Genomic DNA, 24,853 nt, shown 5'->3' with positions numbered 1-24,853 from the left:
GGTCATGGGCTTCTGAGGCACGTCTAAGCAGACGTCTACCCGAAGCCTCTGGATGTCTGCTTGCTGTGTAAGGCTTTCCCCTGAAGTACATTCTCTCTGATGCACTCGCCCTACCTGTGTCTTGCTCTTATTACAAACCACCTCCGCACACCTACTCAGCCTTTCAGTAGAAAATCCCAGGGACTCTTCGCTATTCCCTCCTGTTTCCCGCCAACTTTTAAGTTCCCCTTTTCCCCCTCCTTTTTATTCATGTAGAGGATAGATGAATATGAAATGAGAGTGAAATTATTTTCAAGGTTTTAGGAGTTTAAAAGGATGCAGAGTGCATGCGTGCAAATAGATTCATAAATCTTCGGTATTGTTTCTGTCCCCGGTAGTTTGTAAAGTTATGCACAGATGAGTCATCCGTATTAATGATCTAGCAAGACAACACAAATTAAAGCTGAAAAGAACCAATATTAAGTTTGCCTAATACGGACATCGACAATGAAGTGTGAGGAGAAAGGAATAAGCGTGCGAAGCAAGGGAACACTGACAGAAATTTAAATGCATCGCGGGAAGCCCTCTCTTTGTCAGGGAATGGCAGGGCCCATGGTAGTTCTGTGCTAATCAATGAAGGTGTACCCAGAAGATGCCGTGGTGACCATGCCACACAACTACCTATATGGAAATGTTACGCGTGTAGACGTGTAGAATGCCCATTGAGAAGAAAGGAGTGGAGCGCTGGCAGAGACCTCGGTTGCCCCTGTGGACATCAGTGGGTCTTGGAGGCTCTGAGCAGAGCTGGGGTCTGTTGAAACGTCTCAGTGCTCTGTGGGGGAAAGAGAAAAGCGGTGAAGGGTCAGACAGAGGGTGGCGAACAGACGGAAGCAGAATTGGGAGTGGAGGGCCCTGCGGGTGTTGGAGCCGGTTTCTAGGCATCATCAGCGGTGGCTACAATCTTCATTAGGCTGTGGGTTCATGTGTATGTATGTATGTATGTGTGCTGTGCATGCCGGTGTACAAGTGTGCCTATGTATGTACCTTGTGTGCAGAGAGAGAGAGAGAGTGTGTGTGCACGTGTGCACGCTGACTCCGAGCTGCAAATTCCAATCTGGTGTTCAATAGCCCCATGAGTCTGTTTCAGTTTAAATTAATTAAGATTAAACAATATGAAAATATCATCTCCATGTTTCAAATGCTTAGTGGCCATCGGTGGCTGTCATCCCCAACAACGTACGTGTTAAGACAGTAGGACAGTTACACCACCACTGAGTTCCGTTTGGCATACTCAAAGGAATCTCCATAGTATTCTGCCTTCTGTGTGGGATTCTATGATCGACAGGATTTTCTTAGCCCTTCCTTTACAACTTGAGTCACCATCTTCCAGTGTAGCTAAGTCTCAGCTCGTCCTTCCCGCAAAGCTCTCTGAAGATGCCCTCCCATGGAGCTGGGGGCTCCCTGAGCATTTTTGCGGCTCCCTGCACAGCAGGATCCCCTGTGTTCCCCACTTCTTCAAGCTGCCATCACTGTGTGTGTCACTGACTTACCTTCCCTGGCTGGATTCTCAAGAAGCCAGAGTCCCAGTGGGCATGGATTTCCTGTTCTAGAAGTTTCTCTAAACCCTTTACTAACCCAGTATGTCAGAAACAGAACCTGTTCGCTGCTCTTATCTGAGTTGCTTGATCGTTAATATGAGTAATGTTGGATGTGTTCTAGCCACCAAATAGTCTTTCAAGGTTGGATTGCGCAAACTAGAATATAAAATACAGATGAGTAAGACACAGAGAGGGAAAAGGCCCACTGTAGATATATGAAGGAGCAAGAAACTGGACATTGTTAGAGAATCTGGAGGCATTAGAGACTGCCCCACCTCCCAAACCCATGAATGCTTGGGGCTGCTCTGGAGTTGTGGTGTTGTTCCCTGGAGTACCTGCTCTTGTCTAGTTGTAGAACTGGTTATGACACAGAAGGACTTGTATAAGTAAAGACAAGGCATGTAAAAGCTTCTCATACTAGAGATCCAGAAAGAATGAACATCTGCAATTAGTTTAATTTTAGAAGAGTTAAAATTTAAGGATTAGATTTTTTTACATTTACATACTTACTAAGGATTTACAAGGTTTTTAAATAAATCTATAATGTAAATAAAAATCCAAACATGTATGAGCAGAAAGTCTATAACCTTACCTATATTTAACAGTAATTTATATTGAGAAATGAGGCCATGTTGCCCAGTCGAGTTGCATAGACCGTAGGAAGGCGCTCATTGGAGAGTGGGGAGCTCAGGTGATGTGGACAGCTCTGGTTCACACTGGACATCTCTGTTCTGGCTTTAATCATTCAATCTATTTACTGTCCTTGTAGCCTGAGATTATATTTAAATTGTCTTGTAGTTAATTGAATAGGAGTTGTTATGCTGTTTCTAGTCCTGGAGTTTGTTTCCATGTTCTTTGTATTATTGTGGCCTAAATTTTACATAATTTTAAAAGTTTAAAAGTACCATTTGTACTTCCCTGCCAGCTTCCTGGGCCCTGCCACAGTTGCAGCCCCCAAATAACACAGGAGAGACACCATATTAATTATGAAGCTGTTGGCCATTTGCTATTGTTTCTCATTGTCTAGCTCTGACTTAATTATTGATCCATAATCACCAATATATATTTTTATAAGGACTTATCTTTCTGAGAACGGCAGACTTGTGTCCTCTGCTCCAGGGATCACATCTCCAGAACTCCCCTCACTACATTTCCCAGAATCCTCCTAGACTCCTAGTCCCACCTATCTTGCTTCCCTATTGGCCAACAGTGCTTTATTCAACAACCAATAAGAGAGACATATTTACAGAATGACATCTCCCAACAACCATTCTTCACTTCCTGTCTGTGATGATGTCTATTCAGATACACCACCCATAATCCTCATGTAGCCATGCATAAGCGATGGGTGTTGGTGGTGCACGCCTTTAATCCCAGCACTCGGGAGGCAGAGGCAGGCAGATCTCTGTGAGTTCGAGGCCAGCCTGGACCGACAGCCTCCAAAACAATACAGAGAAACACTGTCTCGTAAAACCAAAAAAAAAAAAAACCCATCATTATTCCATCTCCCACCCAAAGCGATCATCCCGAACTTTGTTCCTATAGTCAAAAAGATGGACGGCGGCCGATAAGAATTTTAAACCATCCCTGCTCCTCACAACCAGACATACTTCTGCATCAACTGTAGCTTAAATCATTCTTGACTAATTTAAAGGAGAAAAATTATATATTCTAAGCAGAGGCAATTTTTCTTTTCCTCTTGACATAGATGTATTTTTAAAACTAAAAGACATCATTCTGCAAGATGCCTCTTGCAATCTCATTCCAAAGATTATTAGGCAACTATTATTATAGTCAAAGATAAAGGAAAAATAAAACCAAAATTGGACAGCCACCCCCCGACACACACAACCAGTTGCACTCAGTGCCTGTGTCTTAAGTTTCCTTTTTATTATTAGGATGAGACAGCATGACCCAGGCAACTTATGAAAGAAAGTGTTTGATTTGGGCTTATAGCTGCAGAGGGTCAGTGCCCCTTGTGGCAGAACTAAAGCTTGGTAGTAGGAACAGCTTAGGGCTCACATGGTGATCACAGGGGCCAGGCAGAGAGACACCCACCTTGGGACTGGCATGAGTTGAAATCTCAATGCCCACCCACAGTGACACACCTTACCCCAACAAGGCCACCCTTAATCCTTCCCAGACAGTTCCACCAGCTGGGAACCAAGTGTTCACACAGATGAGTCTAAGGGGAGGCCATCGTCACTTAAACCACCACAGCCCATGTAAAGCACCTCCTGCATCTGCTTTTCCAGAGCCTGGGGAAGTGGGAAGTCACCCAGGTCTGCGGCCTCAAGGACAGTGGTGGATCAGCCCCGCTTCTGTGAGAGCCTCCCAGGTTGGGAAAAGCACACAATTAGTGCTTACTGTTTTTCCCTAACCATGTCAGAATCTCTAGTCCTTATATTGGTTTTTTTTTTTTTTTTTGGTTTTTACAAGACAGGGTTTCTCTGTATTGATTTGGAGGCTGTCGGTCCAGCCCAGCCTCGAACTCACAGAGATCCACCTGCCTCTGCCTCCCGAGTGCTGGGATTAAAGGCGTGTGCCACCACGGCCCAGCTAGTCCTCATATTGAAGAGGTGACGTTTCGAAAGGAAATGAAAGTCTCACTACACAAGCTGTCCGTGTCTCGTGTTGTTTGGCTGACAAGAACGGGTGACATCAAGATACCAGGGAGGAGTTGAAAATAGCCCATCGTGTCAACCAGTCAGGCAGGCAGACCCGGCAGGCCCTTTCTGGACAGATTTCAGTCACTTTCATTTTCATTTTTGTTAAAGTTGTCAAGGGGTTAACAGCAATATTCAAGGCTGTTTGGGGCTTATGTGGAATATGCATAAGGCGTTATTCGGAAGAAACTGTATCAGTTCTATCTGTGAGAAAGGAAAGGGGACTTTTGGCACACAATTATCTCGCAATTTGCATTTTATTTGAATGAATTTGCATAGCGGGGAGAATGAAGTAGTTGTATCTGTTAACATAAAAATATTTAAAGATAGCCATCTAAAAACTTAACTGTTGAGCCAAGATCCAGGATGAGCTAGAAATTGTGTGTGTGTGTGTGTGTGTGTGTGTGTTTGTGTGTTTTCTCTATTCCTAAATAAGAAGAACGGTCTTGGAGACTTGATCTACTGCTATGTCATAAAAGGTGCAAGGGTAATTTATTTGTGGATGAATAATTACATTCTTCACACAGATAGCCGGGGAGCCCTGTGGCGTGGGAGCCTCTGGCACATTACAGGCGGGCAGGAGGGAGAGCACACACAGCTAATGTGCTGCAGGGGCTCAGAAGCGGGGGTTCTGTACCCTTGTGGTGATTTCGAGTGCACTCTTTATCCACGTAGTCCACAGGTCAGCCTCCATATGGAGGAGTGTACATGGAGTCACTTTGTCAGCTCAAAGCTGAAGATGAAATCACTTCAGATATTTTATGTGTGTGAGTGCGTGAGTGCGTGTGTGTGCATGCATGTGTATGTGTGTTCCTGTGTGCGTGTGTTTCTGTAACTAAATTATCCCTTTTATTTCAGCCTTGGTACAGGTAGATTTCCACTCAGAGTTCCTTTTTCCCATTGCACTGAAGGTCTGGTGCCTGTTCCCTTATCTTTTTCATTGCTGACAACTCAGCTGTCATTCAAGCGCAAGTCCACCAGGAAGACTGGGCCCTCCAGACAGCCATTTCCTCTAACTACCTTCTGCACAAGTCACATCATTTTGTCTGTGGCGTTCCGAAATGGGCCTCTTTTCTCCTATTGTTTTAATCTCGCCGTTGTTTCAAGCTCGCGTCTCCTACCTCTGGGGAAAGGTCTAGTCATATCGCTTTAATGATACACTTTTTCTCTTTTCAGTTTTCTCCTTCCACTGTATTTGTTCCTGGGATGATACTTGAAATTCTCTTTCCTAGCTCTAAAGACCATGTCTCTGTAGCTTCTGTAGCTATTAATCCTGAAGCTGAAGCCTGCTGTTACACGCTGGGATCCACCAGTTTCTGGGGATACATTCTTGTCTGGTTAGTTTCCTAGTTGAATGTTGGTCTCATTTGATGGGTTGCAGGTCTTTCCTCATCTCACTCATGACACTGGGAGCTGCTCTGGTTGCTCTGTGCATTGACGTTTTTTTCCCTCAGTAATTTGTTTGTTGTGTGTGTGTGTGTGTGTGTGTGTGTGTGTGTGTGCACTTGTTTGACTCCCCCCCCATCATGTATCAAGGGCATTTCTCAGATCCTGGTGATCTTTCTCTGTGTTTACTCTTGAAAGTAGGTGTTGCTGGAGTTGTTTTCCTCCAGCCTGGTACTGCTGTCAGCTTCAGCCCCAAATAAGCACACAGAGACATATATTTATAAATTATAAACTGTTGGCCGAGGTTAGGGCTTCTTATTGGCTAGCCCTGTCTTAATTATTAACCCATTTCTATTAATCTAAGTATTTCCACATGGTCTTATCTTACCGGAGAAGGGTGTGGACCTGTTACTCCTTTCGCGGCTACATGGCGTCTCATTCTGGTGGACTCCTCTGCCTACCTTTCCAGGAATCCTCCTTGTCTCCTAGTCCCGCCTATCTTCCTGCCTCTATTGGCCAAACGGTGTTTTATTCATCAGCCAATAAGAGAAACATACATACAAAAGGTCATCCCCCATCAAGTAGTGTCTCAGAAAAGCTGAACAGAAGTTTTCACGTATGCTGTGGACTTGTGGATGGACTCTGGAAGGGTGACTTGGTGCTGACTGGACTCATTGTAGGGAAACACCCTGTGTCAACTTCATTTCCTAGTGTATCTTGTGGCCGCCTCCCTGCACTGACTCCTGACTCTGGAACACTCACCTTCCGTTTTCATCTCCCTTTTCAGCCATAGGTAGTCACTTTTCTTGTGACTGACCTGTTTATGTTCCTATACCTTCACCCATGGTTTGGTGAGGACAAAAGTAAAGGAAACAACAGTCAAGGGAGAAGGAGCCATTTAGTTTCCTCCTTGCCCTGTTTTTGTTCTCATTCCAAACTGTTTCTCTTGCCCTTGATAATTAACCCAATTGTTTAGGATTCCCACCTCTTTGTAGCAGCTTTATCTCTCCATGGTAGAACTCTCTTCATAGAGATCAGAAGCAAAAGGCCTTTTAAAATGCCTTCCCTGTGTAACTTGTCTCTGTAAGTTGTAAGAATTTTCCAGGGCCAGTTGCAATGGGGTCTCATAGTGTGGCCTTGAGGTCATGTACACAGCCCTTCTTAGTTCAATGCCACCTCATTTAAAACTTTCTCATGCCAAGAGAGCGACTCTGTGCCATGTAATCTCATTTGTCTCTCTGGTTTCCCTGTCATTTGACCAGGCATTGTCCTTGAAGCTGTGTCACCACATAGTGAAACTGCACTGAGTAGAATTTAAAAATATGATTGTCAACATAATTTTCCCCCAACAGGCAGATGGAAAAAGAGTCTTTGACTGTAAAGAATACTTTCAGTTCTCAAAATGACATGATTAATTACCCAATTTTTGTAAAAGCATTGATAATGTTACAAAAGGTTGGCTATGGGTCCTAATACTGCTTCTATCTCTTTAAAATTCTTCAAGGCTAATATGTCAGTTTGACTTTATGAAAGTGTGGAATAATTATATGAGGGTTCAACGCCTTCCATTTTTTTTTGAAGATGGGAATTGCGTGTGAAGTGCTTGCTTCTATAGCAAAAGCACTATGTTGTAACACATTCTTAAGATTTTGTTGAGCACAACGTTCCAAGCTGCATGAAGTATCAGATACTGGAATCATAAGCAGGCATGGTTTGGCTTATTTTGTGTGAAAACACTGATACTTCAACTAAGGAGATTAAGATCTCCTTGCAAACCTAAATCACAGTCAAACAAAATTGAAATTAAAAATAGCAACCATAGATTAAGGCAGCTCTCAGCCTGGCTCAGAGATACTTCTTATTTCCCTGCTTCTGGTTAATACAGATATTTGTACCTGATCAAAAGCAGCAGAAAAAAATGACTTTGGAGTTCTTGACCCTACATGGAAATTTTATATATCACACGTATACCCCTCTCATGCCCAGGTTTAGGAATATCACGGAGGAGGAGGCAGAATTTGTATAAGAGCTGAGTCAGAGCTGATAGCATGCCAAGGCCAATGCACCGATGAACTTGCTGTAACTGTGGTTACCCACATGAGACCTGTAACAAGACTGGCCCACCAACATTCAACATGGAAGAGAGAAGGGCTCATGAGACCCCACCCTATCCTGAGGGATGATGGAAAGTTAATGGTGGCTAGGGGAAGGATGGGTAGCCATGTTCCAGTATATAACCTACTGTGCTCCTATGTGTCATCCTACCTAAATTCAGTGGTCTCATGCGCAATAAAGACACCTATCTTGTTCCTCTGTCCAAAAGGGCAGGAACCCTCTTCAATCACCTTACCACTTCCTGTCTCCGCCCCCTTATCATTTCCTGTATCCACCCTACCTTACCACTTCCTGTCTCCATCCTACATTACCACTTCCTGTCTTTGCCCCACCTCACCACTTCCTGTCTTTGCCCCACCTTTTCATTTCCTGTCTTCATCCTACCTTACCACTTCCTATCTCCACCCCCAGGTGAAAGATTTAAAGGTGTGAGCCTCTCAAGTGCTGGTATTAAAGGTATGAACCACCACTACCTGACCTCTATAGCTAACCTAGTGGATGCCTCTGCCCTCTGATCTTAGGGTAATCTTTGTCAGAACACAAACAAAATATCACACAGCAGTAGAAATAGAATGAATATACATTGTCTTAAACTTGAAGCCCATGGATATTGTTAGAATTTTCATCTCATAGGCAAAATTAAAAATTTGAGGAACACAAGGAAAGTATTTGTAAAAGACCCTAGGAAGCAGACAAGATGACTCAGTGGGTGAAGGTGTTTGTTGCATAAGACCAGGTTCAATCCTTAGGATACCCCAAAAGACAAAGGAAAGACTGACCCCCCAAAGTTGTTTATGACCACTGTGTGCCCTCGCACACATCACACCAGGCATTAATAATGAATATTTTAATTAAGTAAAAATAACCTCTGCCAACCCAAATACCAACTTATGTGCTTCAAATGGATTTAGACTTCCCTTTCCTCTTTTTATTATATGTATGTACATGACTTTTTTCATATCTGAGTATTATCAGACAGAATATTTTTTAGTTTTGTTACTAAGTTTTTAAAATACAGTATTTTCTCACCTTACCAAAAATTCCACAGGCATACAATAAGACTTTATGGTGTTTTTTTGTGTGTGTGTGCATAAGTTTCAAGATCACTGTCTTCGTGTGGTAGCTTTTATAGCAGTTAGAAATGACTGATTTCTTCCACAGCCCCAAAACTCTACCTTGCTTCACATTAATAGTGCCAAAATTATTTATTATTTTGTGTGTGTGTATGTGTGTGTGTGTTCAGAACTAGTTACCAGGGGATGAGGAGTTAGCTCCATCACTAAGGCTCTGAGTTTGATTCCCAGAGCCTATGTAAAAGCCAGTGTGATGATGAGATCCCAGTGCTGGGTAGACAGACATGGATGGATCCCTGAAGATTGCTTTGTAACCAAATATGCCTAGAGAGGTTGACGAAATTTGGCATCACATTCTTTCTTCTTCCCTTCTTCCTTCTCTTTTGTTAACCTACACCCTGCCTCTTAGAAGTACAGGTCAATTCTCAGAAGGAATCAGGGAGCAATCACATTGGTAATCTTAGAGCTGTACTTTTCTTCTGTCTGCTAGAGAGCCACAGGCTTCTCCACCCCTCTCTCTTCAGTTCTTGAGCAATCTTTTTTTTTTTGTTCTACTTCAGGATCTGTTTAAAAGTGATTGTGGTGTCTGAATATCCTATGTTCCATCTTTGCGTCTCAGAAAACCCTTCTCATCTGTGAAGGACACCGATTGGAGATAGATATATGAGTCCAGGCATTCATCACTCAGATTTCCCTCTTTGTTGCATTCACTCAGCTTTTAGCATTTATTATGATGGGGGCGGGCAGAGTTCTCCACTAGCTAGTGTGTGTGTGTGTGTGTTTCTGTGTGCAGTTTTAGATATGTCCAAATGTTTCCATTTTGTTTAAATGTGCCAGTTATTCTGCGTAGATTGCTTTTGGACAAAATTATGTTCACATAATTATTAATGTTCTGTTAGATTCTTACTGTTCAGATCCATGTCATGTGACATTGGATCAGCAACAGTCCTACTGTCTCTTTTTGATTTTTATTGTTTTCCCTATCCAGGAGCACTGGGGAATCACGTGACTACGTATCCTCAGGAGTTAGAGAATTCTGTGCGCCTCTGACGTTTCTCCCTGGGATCAGAGTGTTAATGCTAGCCTCCACTCTGACATTTTCCTCACTGCTTGCTCGTCAGCCTAAGGAGATCTGTTTTAATCTAGTTACTAATATTATGTTCCAAAGGCAAACATAACGCAACATACTCAATCAAACATGACTTAAAAGAGCTCACACTTTAGTTAATCTTAGCAGCATGTGAACATCCCTACAATGAAAATTATCATTTCTCTGTTATTTCAAAATTAGCACAATCTCAAATCAGCTTATCCTTCAAGTAATGACACAATAGCTTATTCTTTACTGCCAGAATGAGTTCATAGTATTTCATGGCTTCCAGGACATCATCTGTGAAACATGATGAATGTTCTCGGTAAGTTCTCACACCTCTATATCAGTGTAGTTTCTCTTCCCATAGCCACATGGAATGTGTTCGAAGACCCTCAAGAAAGGCCTGAAACTGTCAGAGGAGGTCTACCGGACAGGGTCCAGCAGCTTCTTTAACAGCACACGAAGCCACCCCAATGATATTTGGATTTTTCAGTCCAAAACTGTTCATGAGATGTTGTGAGCATCTCTGAGTCACAGTGATTGGCTGATGCCACTCGCATCAGAGGATATCTTGCTGGAATGCTTATCAGACTCCACACTTCCTGGCTCAACCTGCCACCATCCATCAGAGCATACCTCATTAAAAAAAAAGCTTCCTCCAGAAATTCAAAGCTTTTTTTTTAAGCCTTTATCATTCATCATGCTAGCCATCATATGTTTTTTCAGGTTGAGATACAACAGGAATATGGCTGGTGGCCAGAGAGATGTTTCAGTAGGTAAAGGCAACTGCCACCAAGACTGATGACCTGAGTTTGATCCCCAGAACTCCCAAGGTGCAAGAAAGGAACATAACCCCACAAGGTTTTCCTCTGGTCTAGACTCAGGCATCACGGCACATATCCATTCACTCTCTCCAAGATGAAAGACAGAAGAAAACGAGGAAGGAGGGAAGGAAGGAAGGAAGGAAGGAAGGAGAGAAAGAAGGAAAGAAGGAAAGAAGGAAGGAAGGAAGGACAAATGGAGCAGGATGGATTTATTTGTCTTTCTTCAGAGTCTCAGACGTGAAGCTTTGTTCTCACTATAGCTCTTAGCAGCCTCAGCATATGATTTTTTTTATTTCTTTCTCTAAGCAGAGAATGTAAAGGAACTGCTTTTTTTTTTACGTATCTTTTAACGTGTGAGTGGCCACATCACTGCTCTTGTGCTTTGAACCATTATTAAATGCGAAAGTATTGTTTGCACGGAAGCCCTGTGCTACCAGAACAGTGGACCAATAATAAAGATGCCTTTTATATATCTTACAATGAATGAGGCTCTGGTCAAAGGAACGATTTATGTCCCACGTGGGACTAAGCAGGGCAGCGCAAGGTCTCACCACACACATTGATGAGTATGCAGTTTAAAATATTTATTTCTGGAATTTTTTGGTCAGTATTTTCAGACCACTATTAGCCATGGGTAATTAAAATGACTGGCTTTTTAAAATGCAGATAAGAAAGTGAGCTGTGATATATTTTGTTGGTTACTTTAAGAGATACATTGAAACAATGTGCCTTAAGACCTGGCGCATACCTTTTTAGATAAGACTTATTCCAACTGAAGATAATGTATTCACATATGCACTTCACCCCGTGCTAAAATGAAAATTACCTGTGCCAGGCTCATTATTCTAATGGGAGATCCCAGATAGCAGACTGATTGCTAGCAACAGGAACTAGGCTGTCATGACCTCTTTTCCTAAAGATGTTTTTATAATCAAGATTAATGATTCTTCCATTATCAATTAGGCATAAGACATATGTAATTATATCATTACCTTCCTTATATTCCTTGAGATTTCTGGAATTACTGAAGAATTTATCCGAGAGCAGTTGAATGCATGGGCATCAGCGGAACAGAGGTTAAGAAGGTTTTTTTTCTTTTCCCAAGAAAGTGCAACCCTAATCATAGGACGTTCTTCAGTTTCTACATCACAAAGTAAGCTTAAATATGTGATATTCCTGAAGATTCTATTTTCTTAGTTTTAGGGACAAAACCCTGCCATTATTCAACAACGCTTAACAGCTACATTTTAAAGAATTAACGTAGTCAGGGCCAGTCTTAACTTTTGATTGGAAATAATGGTGATAGTACAATTCAGCTTTGGAGGCTTCTTGCAAAAACTGGTGTGCCTGCTGTGTTTCCATCACCGTGAAGCAACATTTGTGTGTCACCTACCCACTTCGCAAAAGTTTTTAAGTGCGTTATCTTACTAAATCAGGACTGCAGCCTTATGATTTAGGGTGTTTCCCCTGTTTTATGTATATAAGCATTAAAACTTGGACATATTATGTCTTCCTGTCCTTGCAGAGTTGATAACTGGCGATGAGGTTTAAAAGTCAGTGTCTTCTAACTGCTCATGTGATGTGTTCTTTCTCTGACTCTCAGATTCACACAGACCTGGAGTCCCCTTTGCTATTATGTCTTTCGCTTGTAGGCTGGGAAGGACTGCGGTCAAGCAGGGGAGAACATTAAGCCACACACAACCTGCTATATATAGATACTCAACTATGGCTTCAGTCACTTTTCTATTGCTGTGAAGAGATGCCATGACCAAGGCCACCTGTGAAAGAAAACATTTAACTAGGGTCCTGTTTACAGTTCCAGAGGGCGAGTTCATGACCGTCACCGTGGAGAGCATGGCGGCAGGCAGGCAGACATGGCGCTGTAACAGTAGCTCACAGCTTATGTGTTGAGACAACAGCAAAACATGGAGCAAATTGGGAACAGCTTGGGCTTTTGAAACCTCAAAGGTAGCCCCCAGTGACACAACTCATCCAACAAGGCCACACCTCCTAATCCTTCCCAAACAGTGCCACCAACAAAAGTGATCTCTGGGATTATTTTCAGTTGCAGTTGTTGCTTAAAGTTGTGATAGAAAGTGAAGACTCTAGGCTACTTGAGTTGCCTACCCCCATTTTGTCAGTAAAGTGGTTAAGGAACTCCTTGTAAAACACAAAATTCATTAAGAAACTTGTAAATCAGAGATCTGGAATAAAAGCTTCAGTTATGAAAATATTAAGCCAGGTCTGATGAGTTTAATTATCCCTTTGTCTTGATTATACAATAATTACAGCATTGCATGCCATTTTCAGTTACTATATTTTATATTCTGAACGTGTCAAATTTAATATTCATTTCCCTGTCTGTTTGTGGAGGTGCTTTACCTATTTATGAGAGCTAGTTGTTATTGCTGAATTTTCCAAATTTCTGCAGAGTTAACAGTGGGCAGGGTTGAGGGCGGCTCAGGGATACATTAATCCAAAGTAAATAATGCCAGAGTGATAGCCTGAAATAGCGTGCCATGCATCTGTAAGTGATCTTCCTGCTAACTAAGAGAGACACTGTGGCATTGACCTAGCTTATAATAATACATGCTCCAGAAGGTTCAAGCATAAATGGACAATATATAATTCTCCACATAACTGGAGCCCTGAACTTGAGCATATTTTATAGAATGTTTTGGCATCACTTTTGAAATAAAGACTTTTTTTAATAGAGCAGTTTCATTCCTAGCTACACACCCAACAGAAATATATGCATTAAATCAACTAAGACACGTGGACCATTTCCTGTTTTGTTTCTTGTTTCTACGATAAGATAACATGACAGAAACAATTAAGGGAGAAAGGCTTTATTCTGGCTCTTAGGTAAAGGGTGTGGTCCGTTATGGAGGAGCAGTTGAGGTGGCGGGAGCTTGAAGCAGCTGTTCCCAGGACATCTAGGCAGGAGGCAGTGAGGAATGAAATGTGTGCTGCTGCTTCCTTTTCTCCATTTGTGTGGTCCAGGGTCTCAGCCAGGAAAAAGGTGCCACCCACAGTAGGCAGGTTTTCCCAGGTCAGTTAAGACACAGTAGGTGGGATTCCCAACTCAACCAGTGCAGTCTAGGAAGTCCCTGCCAGCATGCTGGAAGCCCCGTCTTCTACAGTGATGCTTTCAGGTTGACAGTTAACACTGACCATTGCAGCTCTACTCCCCAAGGTTTGAGCACTTGATTCCCAGCAGGTGGCACTGTTTGGGAAGGCTCTGGAAGCTTTTGGAGGTGGGACTTCCCTGGAGAAGTGGTTCACTGGAGGCGAACCTTAAGGGTTAATGGGCTGTTCGCCGGAGACTCTCCAGGCTCTACCTCTGAAATATGGATACAGTGTTACTAATCCACCTCCTACACCTGTCACCATGCTGTCCTGCTCTCCCTGTCATGAGTTACTGTATCTTTCTAGAACTGTAAAGCCAAAATAACCCCTTTCCCTGTAGTTGCTTTGTTAGGGCTTTTTTTTTTTAAATCACACCACAGAAATTAAACTAAGACATACCAGAAGGTAGCTAGCTATACTAGACATGATAGGGCTTCATGCCCATCAGTCTTACATAGATGATGTGTGTCTGCTTACAGAATAGGGTGCCAGGTGGCAGTGAGAACTAACAGATCAACCACATAAACATAGATGAAGCTCACAGACAGGATGCTCATTGAAAGAGAACAAGTACAGATAACAAGTAGCAAATGGCTTAATTAATACAAGCTACAATGTGGGGGTCCCTGCAGGTGTCAGACAGAGAAGTGAACTGTGAGAAGAGATGAGAATGAAAACCCGGTGCGGATTGACTTTGTCAACCTGGATCAGGCTTCTGGGAGTTTATTGTCAGGCGAGTCTTTGTTGGCATTTTTAAAACACAGTATACGGTGTGGGCAAAGGTTTCCAGGCAAAAATTGATCCAATCAGGCCATCTCCAGATGTGCAACACAGCTTATGGTAGGACGACATAGAGACTCTTCTACAGAACACTTATGACCATGAGAGTGGGTTCCATATCTAAAAGACACAGACTCTAGTGTGGTCTCTGAGCACAGAGGGCAGCAGGCCATTAAGTGCATGTGACCTCTCCACAGAGGATGGATAATTGTTAAGGGAGGCAAGAGTCTGGGATGATCATTCTGGGGGACTTGGGTGAGATCTGCCTCTACTGTAAAAGGTGGGTGAGGTCTTCCTCTACAGATAGCAAAAAAGGTCACCAGGTCACTAACAAAAATCTACACCCAGCATTCTGGGCAGGAGAACAGTATTTTATCTACTCCATTGAGAAGAGGACCCTGTGTGTTTAACATTCCTGGTTTCCCTAGTGATCTGTGGGTATAAGGACCTTTGTTCACCCAACAGTAGAAAAGTTGGCAAAATTACTGCACTGTAGGTGTCTCTTGGAGGAGTGACTAGAAGAGAGACATTGATGGGTTTCTGGAGTCATGGTTTATTTCCTGGTGTGGTATTTGTGATAAAAGTTTGTTCAGTTTACAGATGCAGCTCCTTATATGTACACTGTGTGTGTGTGTAGTCTACTTAATGAAAACTGTCTGCACATGGTTCTATTATGTCATGAATATCAAAGAAGCCGTAGGAAGCTAACATGAAAGTTTCTACAAGTTCATCCTTTGTGTTGGCAGACAGGGAAGCAGTCTGCTCTGTTTGTTAGCAAAGCAAAAGGAAACATCTAGTCTATGGCTGTGAGATCTCCTTCCTAAAGCAACCCAGGGGAAAAAATTAGTGACTCCATCCCACCCCTGGACATGTGGACTCAGTCAGGAAGCTGGTAGCCAGCCTCCAGGATTCCCTGGTAAGACTAGACTTAATACTGCTTGGTGAAGTTGTGAATTTGTCTATGCTATTCTGAGTCTTCATCAGTTTCACAGTCCTCGGCATTCATCCTAGGCTTATTGTCCTTTGCTTGTCTTTTGACATGGATTAAAATGAGCTAACAGAACAGACTAAAATGTTTAGCTTTCTCTGAGTTAGGAATTAGAAGGACTTGCATTTCTGCTTTGTGTTCTTGAAAGCATTACCCAGTTGTTGTCATATTTTGCTCTGTTTTGGGGTGGAATGGAGACATTTTCCCTCTGTGGTAACCAGATTGTTTTCAGGCTTATCATTCACATCATGAAAAATCTTTACCCATGTTTGGAAGTAAGCCCAAGACAAACTGCTGTCCTATACCGTTGAAAGTCCTGGAGTTTTGCACCAAGTGATATGCCTTGTCCTGGTTTTGTGTGGTATTTAAAATGACTATAAAATGTGGGATAAAACCTTCCGAAGAGTCAGAGAACACACACCACTATTTTGAGTATCTCCTGAACAGGATCCACACGCCGTCAAGCCTAACACCCTGCCTCTTTCTCGCCACCTACTCAGTTATCTAAGAATTCTCCACTGCTAATTCACAAACACCAAAAAGAGTCATTTAAGATGAACTGAGAACCATGTTCCCCAAGTAGCAGGATGAGCACAATGGTGTGGCATCTGCCGCTGGCATTTCCATGGCTCCTTTTGATGGCAGTGTCTCATGTTTGTCCACAGATACAAGCACTGAGGATTCATCTCTGTGTCTCAGCTATTGTATTCTAAAAGTCAGGTCAGTTGGCATAAAAAAAATGCCCTGTCTTGTTCTCTTGCTGCTACTGTGTGTGGCTACATACCGTTCTTGTCAGGTAACCGGTGAAGTCTCAGGGATGGGCTGCTGGGTACCTCTCATGCAGAGGTGGAGATCAGCGCAGCAAATGGGATTCCTAGAAGGGCAGGATGCTGTTCTTATGGCAAAGCAGACCGTGCCAAATTCCTGAGGACATTCTGGGTAAATCTAAATGTCATTGGAACCGAGTGTAGACATTTGATGCCAAGCGATGGAGGTGGTTTTCCGTAACACATGCCGAGAAATTACTCATCCTTAAAACACGAAGCACGTGGCATCCACTCCACCAGTCACGTCTCGTGTGACAACCTAAGGTTTAACACAAGGTTCGCGTAAGCGAGTACTCTGTCAGTGAAACTTCCCTGCTATATTCTAGAGGTTTCTTCTAAGTAGAATAGTTCAGTACATACTCAGATAAGAAAATAGAAATCTATGAGAGCGACCATTGAAGGCTTCAAACACCTGGGAATGGCTTGTGTCCGTGTTCTGATTGAACAAGCATGTGTCTGCCACACATTACATAGCCAGAAGGATGAATGGTGCTTGCAAAGCTAAGTAGCTAGCACGAGAAACATGGCTGATGAGCCATGCTGGTCTTTGGAACCACACCGAGAGGATGCACCGTACCTGCTTCAGTCCTGAAGGATGGATAAGATATCCCAGAGGGTGTAGTCCAACAGAAGAGAGCAGCCAAGACCCAGAGCCACCGTTCCGGTGCACGCACACACGTGTTCATGTGGTGTGGGGGTGTAGGTAATTCTAAATACCTGGAGGTTGGAGTTGGATAATACTGATGGAAGACAGATGAGGGTATCCAGAGGGCCAGATAGGGCTGCAATGTGACAAGAGCCCTTTCTCCTATGTCTACCCTCTTCCAGCCTGTTCTGGAGTTTGAGAGTGTGCACCAACTTGTTAAGCCTTCTGCATCTCAGGCACTCATGCTCCAAGCTGACTGTGACATTTTTCCAGATGAATGGGGGTAACTGGGGGTTCACTTTGCCTTCTCCTGCTATCAGTAATTGGCATTGAACTTCGTTTGGCATGTTTTTCTAATTCCAGATGTAACATAATTAAGTACCTGGTACTTTTATTCAGAGTGTTTGCTGGCCATGAGGTTTTCCCGGGTAGCCCTGAATGGAGCCTGCTGCTAGCCCTTGTCTCCATCTCCTGAGCACTGGGATTATAGGCTTGTCCCATCACACCCAGATTGCTTGATTGCTCTGTAGTGCTTGGCTATGAACTCAGGGCCTTACTCAGGCTACCCAAGTAGCCTTTAGTGTCCATACTCTAATGAGCAAGGCGATTTCGTTTTCCAATAACATTTCAAATATTATTTCTGTTGTAATAAGGTTTGGAAATGACTTGCTGTAGTTAATTGTCACAGCCAACATTTTACAGCACATAGCGTCTCTTTTGTAGACGAGGAACCTAGGATCAGATTGATTCAGTCTCGCAGGTGGGTGAGTAGCAGAGCCCACAGGTGGGCTGAATCTCCTAAGACCACTGTCTTCCATCCCATGGAGACACCATCTTCCTCTACAGCCATGAAACTGAGAGTGCCCACAGCTGCCCAAGGGAAGCGGTCAACCTCACATGTTGCTGTCAGCATTAGAGTCCTGATCTATGACGTTGGTTCCGATCTCACGCTTGCTGTGAGCCTTTTAACTTTCCTTACAGGAGATTTTTTTTTTCCGATAAGATGCCTATTTATGCTCCTGCTGATACTGCTTCCCTCCTCCTCCCCCAACCTAAATGCAATGCCTGCTTTACTGAAACAGCAACACCATATGGCCAGGGCTCCTTCCTTTGGAAGAAGGAAAAGAGGTCTTCCTCATGCTGAGCACCCCTGCTGTTGTGACCTAGCTGCCTGTGAACGGCTCGGTCTTAACATCCACATATGTCTTCCTGTTTCTGGCATCTTCTTTCACACAAGGCCTAAACACCTCTTGCTGTAATTGCCACAAAAGGAAAACGGTACAACGGTGAAATTTACAAAACTGAAACTACACATTACAGCTCACATGGGTCCACAACCGTGGAATCATGGAGGAAGAGGCACCCAAAAAACGGATGCAGCGTGGTGCACATGGCGTGAAACTCTACACCAGGCAAAGTGGTGCGACCTCTGGAGGCTGCAGTGTCGATGGTAAAAATCAGAAGTGTTGATAAGCAAGCAAGAGTTGTTAGAAGGACTGTACTTACTTGGTGAGGACACAGAGGGTTTTTTGCAATGCCGGCATTTTACCTTGTTTCTGGCCAGGATGGTGTTCACACTGTAGGCGGAGTTTCTCTCCCCCCACCTGGTCTCACGGCTGGTTTAGCCCCAAATAAACACACAGAGAGTTATAATAATTACAAACTGTTTGGTCGATGGCTTAGGCTTCTTACTGGCCAGCCCTCTCTTAATGATTAACCCATGTCCATCAATCTAGGTGTCTCCACATGGCCTTATCTTACCAGAGAATGCTCTAGAATGTTACTGCTTCAGCAGCTACATGGCATGTCTCCATCCACCTCTCTCTACTTTCCTCTCCCTAGAAGTCTCCTCCTCTGGAAGCCCCGCCTATACTTCCTGCCTGGCTACTGGCCAAGCAGCGTTCTATCCCTCACCCATACAGAAGAACATCCCCCATCATCGCACAGGGACTGGCTTCTAATTGTCTTATAAACAGCATGGATATATGTGCCGTGCTGGATTTTGTGTGGCATGCACACAACGGTGGCCACAAGCCTTCCCGAACCCACATCTCAACGTTAAAACAGGAAGTTTTTCCCATGCACATTGTTCTGGCTCTGCGGTCCTCCCTGCACGCTCACATGCCCCAGACTCTGCTTGCAGAGAACGATGGTGTCCGTCCCTCTTCAGTACCAGGCCACTGGTGTCACTAGCCTCCCCCTCCCTGACTTTGCCCTCAGTTGCCCTTCTGCCCTTCTGTTGACGGGACCCCCAGGGTAATTCTGAACAAAATCCCAGGCCTGATCTGCCTCCAGGGTTAAGACCCGGGCACTGGGATCATGAAATTCTCCGTTGATTCCAGTGGGCAAAGGGGACTGGAAAACCACTCCTCTTGTGCTTGCTCGCAGATTCTCCCACGGTCATTTCATGGTTTCGTTTGTTGCCATGGCTGCAAGTGCCTCTCTAAATGCTCATGGCTTTCAGTAGTGCCTCTAACCTTGCTCTCTCCTGTGCAGAGACCGTATATCTAACTGCCCGCTAAGTGTGCCTTTTGGTGATTGCTTAATTAGTTTATTATGCTCAAAACTGAACCCCTGCCCACTTCAAGGTTTTGGTGGATGGTTCAGTGTTTTAGCCAGGGGCACTTGTAGGGAGTGACAGGTCATCTCTGCCCTTCCTTCCTCTCTACCTGAAATAGCCACTCAGTCTGCTCAGCAGACTCTGCTTCTCACATTCTGTCACAGATTTTTCTGTTTGCCTCCATACTCATATTTTTTTTTGTCCTTGCTTGATGGGGGAAGTCCTTCTGTGTCTATGTCTCTCTTTGGTTAATGAATAGAAAGCACTGTTGGCCAATAGGGATTCAAGATAGGTGGGACTAGGAGTCGAGGAGGACTCTGGGAAACAGAGGCACGATGCAGGACGCGGGAGAAGTAAGAGGTTCAGACCCTTTCTCCGGTAAGAGAAGATCACTTGGAAATACTTAGATCAGCAGTTATGGGTTAATAATCAAGTCAGATCTAGCCAATAGGAAATCAAGCAACGGCCAACAGCTTCATAGTTAATACAGTGTCTCATGTGTTATTTGGGGGCCAAGAAAGCAGCGGGACCCAAGTGGCTGGCGGGAAGACTAACGTTATACTTGCTCCTTTCTCGGTGATTCACCCAGTGCTCCCTCATTGTTTTCCTCACAACCAAGTATAGGCCCGGTCCCACCACCCTTTGGGTCCCAATAAATACAGAGAGGCGTATTAACTATTAAACTGTTTGGCCAATGGCTCAGGCTTCTTACTGGCTAGCTCTCTCTTAATTATTAACCAATTGTTATTAAATTGTGTATTGCCACGAGGCTGTGGCCTAACCGTAATCCAGCATGTTACTCCTTCGGCAGCTACATGGAGTCTCCCTCTCAGCCTCTCTCTGTCCTCCTCTCCCCAGAATTCTCCGTCTCCAGAACAAGTGTGAATCCAGCCATTCCAACATTGCTGTAAGCTCTTTCCAGTGGCTCCATATTCTTTGCTAAAATGTTACAATGTCTTATAAGGCCACAGTGCCCTGGTCACACACAGATTCAGTGGTTGATTTTGTTCAAAATGTTCAGTGCTTCCTCTGCCATTGGAGACCTTCTCACAGCCCCCCTTCACACACACACACACACACACACACGCACACACACTTCGGCATGGAGCCTGGCCCTTTACCACACAGCTACAGCATCACTTCTCAGTAGATCTAGTGGTTGCCCCTTGCTTATGTGTGGTGGAATGGGCTCAGCTCTCCCTAGCTGCAACCCCCTGGCAGGATCCATTGACTCTGTTTTCAGCACTGGACAGCATACTCCAGAGAGGCTCACCATGTCCCTGGGAGAAGCTGGAGGTAGGAGCGGGAGCATTGAAAACTTTGGTAAATGTAGTGCTCACATGTGACACTCTCAAAAAAATAAATAATTGTTAAATTGAATTAAGAGAAAAGAAGAAAGAAGGCAGCTCTCTTACGTTTTTCAGAAGTGTGAGCAGAAAATAAATGTCTTAGTGGAAATGCAGAAGGTAGGCCTTAGGGTCACACTACTAGAGATGGGTCAATTTGAGAAGAAGTCACAGCAAATGTTCTTGAGGGAGTAGTATCTGCGTAGATACGTGAATCCAACCAAATGCACCATTTGCGCCGTTAGAAGAAGACAGATGGGGGAGGGAGACTGATTCCTCACAAAGGGGAAGTGCAGCTGTTGCCTCAGGGAGGCCAAACTCAAAACACACGAACATCATGCTATTATTCCCAGATTTACCAGCCATCCTCTGGAATGGTTCACACAATCATATAAATATATATTGATGTAATATGTAACATATACATAAATATATGTGATGCCCGTGTGCATGCAGTTGTCTGCAGCATGCCCAATAGGTGATCAACTAGTATCTTTAGAAGAAAGTAGAAGAGAGACAATGAGAGAAGAGATGTCACTAATGTCATCATGTCATGAAAACTTAGACTTACCCTTTATGTAGGTACGCCGTGGCTATTGTAACACAGGAGATCTGACAATGTCTTCTGGAAGGGACAACATACGTTTTCTTTCAGAATTACCATACTTTACTAGTCAGGTTTTGTGAAAATGATCATAACTATAGACTCAAATGGTCACCGACCTCTTTACAAATAGTAAACCATACAGAGGAAGCCAGGCCAGGAATGGAGACAAGGAGGGCAGGGGTTCAGTAATACTGGAACAGGTGAACCAAACACCTTTTCTATCTCTCACCGTCTACATCTGTTCCTCGAGCAAGTGTTCCTGTGGCTTCTACGACGGCTGCTGTCAAGTTGCTGTCTGTAGTTGACTCAGTTTTTTTCTGGGGTGATGTGTTATTTCTGCTTGAGACCGTCTCTCCCACACCCCTTCAATTACTCGTGTGACATCTCCCACACCCCTTCAATTACTCGTGTGACATGCTTTTAAGTGACAAAGCTTTGTCTGGTTTGCGCACTTTAGAGTTGTTTTGAATATTCCTTCCCTTTGAGTCTTTGCTGTCATCTCTGGGCTTCCGCAAAATAGACAAAGCAGTTCTCGTTCCCGTGGATGACGGACTTTAGCCTTTTCTACCCATCAGACATCACCGGGTTGCACACAACATGCACACGTCATTCTTTTTCTCCCAAGACTTCTGTCGGTTGCCTTTTCTTCTGATACCACATCTCCAGTTCTGTAAGGCATGTCCCCATGCATTTGTCACCCCTGAAATGGCTTTTTGGAAAACAGTGAGGGAAAGATCAGTATACAAGCAAATTGAATTAACTATGAGAGACGGGCGATGTGGGCTCTGTTCTGCTGATGTGCCAGGGAGTTAACCAGGCACAGCTCATTAACACTAATGGAAAAATTCATCACTTACCATGTGAATTTCCAGGCGCTGCAGAGACACTTTTCCCTCCTAATTTGCTGTATAACTTGATTATTTCTAAATGCACAAATATCCAAAAAGGGGCTGTTTTATCAATCATGGGTCTCAAAGATTACCTCTCATTAATTTAAATTTCAATTCCATCAGGAAGTCACTTCCTCTCTAGAAGACAGTTTCTTTTTCCATCACTGTATCTGTGATATCCACACTCCTAGACTCCCTTCTCCCTTGCCCTTCTGAATGGCATATAGCTCATATTTGCCAGGTTATAAATTTAACTCACATTTTCGTTGTGTTTTAAGTACTGCTCAAAATTCAAGGGGGCACAGGGATAGTGTTTTCTCACCTTGGTTGGTTTGGAAACCTGTGTGGAGTGGAGACTTCAGAGATAGAGCACCAAGTGTCATACATGGTTCCATTATTCAGCAGATCTGTGGGCAGGGCAGGACTAAGATGTGTGTGTAATCTGAATGGGTGCCCATGTGGCCGGAGAGTGCACACAGCCTGTGTGGCATCTCAGGCTGCGGGTGTTGCATCTCAGGCTGCAGGTGTTAATTCTCAGGCTGCAGGCGTTGCATCTCAGGCTGCAGGCGTTGCATCTCAGGCTGTAGGTGTTGATTCTCAGGCTGCAGGCATTGCATCTAAGGCTGCAGGTGTTGATTCTCAGGCTGCGGATGTTGCATCTCAGGCTGCAGGTGTTGCATCTCAGGCTGCAGGTGTTGCATCTCAGGATGCAGGTGTTGCATCTCAGGCTGCAGGTGTTGATTCTCAGGCTGCGGATGTTGCATCTCAGGCTGCAGGTATTGCATCTCAGGCTGCAGGTGTTGCATCTCAGGCTGCAGGTGTTGCATCTCAGGCTGCAGGTGTTGCATCTCAGGCTGCAGGTGCTAATTCTCAGTCTGTAGGTGTTGCATCTCAGGCTGCAGATGTTGATTCTCAGGCTGCAGGTGTTGATTCTCAGGCTGTAGTTGTTGCATCTCAGGCTGCAGGTGTTGATTCTCAGGCTGAAGGTGTTGATTCTCAGGCTGCAGGTGTTGATTCTCAGGCTGCGGGTGTTGATTCTTGGGCTGCGGGTGTTGCATCTCAGACTAAGTTTTTCATTTCAGGCTGTGGGTGTACACATTCACTGTGAAGACTCTAGGCCCATAACAGCTGCTTCCACAACTATGGAGAAAATAGAGGTTCCCAGTTATCAAGAAAGTTAAGGGTAGGAGTGGCGGAAAGAGGGTTTAAAATACGTAGCATCAGTTTAGAAACAGACAGAACTGTTTGACAGTGAGCCAAGCGTATTGGTTCAATTGCTTTCTGGTGTGTGTGTGTGCATGCGCAGCTCAAGAAATGTAAGTTTTAGCCATGTAAAACAAGTAAGCCTCTATCCTAGTTAAATGGCCATTTTCTCTCAATTAAAATGGATTTAGAACACAAATTCTGCATCACCTCACTTATATGGGAAATCTATAACAGTGAGCTTTTATAAACAGAATGCTGTTTACAGAATGTAAAGTAGAGGTTTCCAGGTGCTAGACACGGGCACAGGGTGGACGACATGTTGGCCAAAGTGTGCAACAATTTCAATTAAGAAATAACTTCCAGGGACTGGAAGCAACACTGGCTGTTCTTGCAGAAGACTGGGTTCAGTTCCCCACACCATGTGACAACTCGCAACTGCCTGTAACTTAGCTTCCAGGGGATCCAATGCCCTCTTCTAGCCTCAACAGGTGCCAGGCACACAAAGGATGCCCAGCCATACACACATGCAAATAATCATACACATAAAAGTAAGTAACTCTTTAACTGCTGGCATTTTGATATACAGCCTGGTAGTAATGGTTAATAATGCTGTGCTGTATTTGTGAACATTTCTAGGAAAGCAGGTTTTAAATATTAATTTAAAAATTAAGGTAAAATATAAGCACATTCAGTAAGTGACTGAGCACAAGCTAATTAACCCAATGTAGCTATCCCACACTATATACCTATTTCATAGCACCGTATTAGCATTACATGCACACACGCACACACACATGCACACACACAAGCGCACGCACACACACATATATATTACATGTGAATCAATGAATACAGTGTGCCCAAGGGCTTACAAGAATGAGCAGTTGCTTAGTCACTCAGACTGAGAAGAAACCGAGTGGAGGACCCTCGGGACTGTCACTTTCTTGTCTCCTTTCCCTGGTTCCAGCTTCCTCTTGTGGACTCTCCACCCCAGTGGCAGGGAGAGGCCTCCTGCTTTAGACTTTCAGTACCTAAGCAGTATGGAGTGCTGAAACAGAGAGCTTTTCAGCAAAACGGCACTGCCGTGTATAAGGCTGGCCTATGGGCTAGCATGCTCTAAAGTGGCCTCGCTTGTTTTGT

General features: G+C 44.0%; 1 protein-coding gene across 1 annotated transcript in view; it reads left to right on the top strand.

The window, feature by feature from the left end:
• Positions 1–24,853, top strand: part of L3mbtl4 (L3MBTL histone methyl-lysine binding protein 4) — a 398,535-nt gene that overhangs the window by 240,201 nt on the left and 133,481 nt on the right. The gene's annotated exons all lie outside the window — the stretch shown is intronic.

Source organism: Mesocricetus auratus, unplaced genomic scaffold, assembly GCF_017639785.1.
Source record: "Mesocricetus auratus isolate SY011 unplaced genomic scaffold, BCM_Maur_2.0 Super-Scaffold_100010, whole genome shotgun sequence".
NCBI classification, from domain to species: domain Eukaryota; kingdom Metazoa; phylum Chordata; class Mammalia; order Rodentia; family Cricetidae; genus Mesocricetus; species Mesocricetus auratus.
The sequence above is the reverse complement of the archived record's forward strand: the minus strand, read 5'-3'. Positions and strand labels throughout refer to the sequence as shown.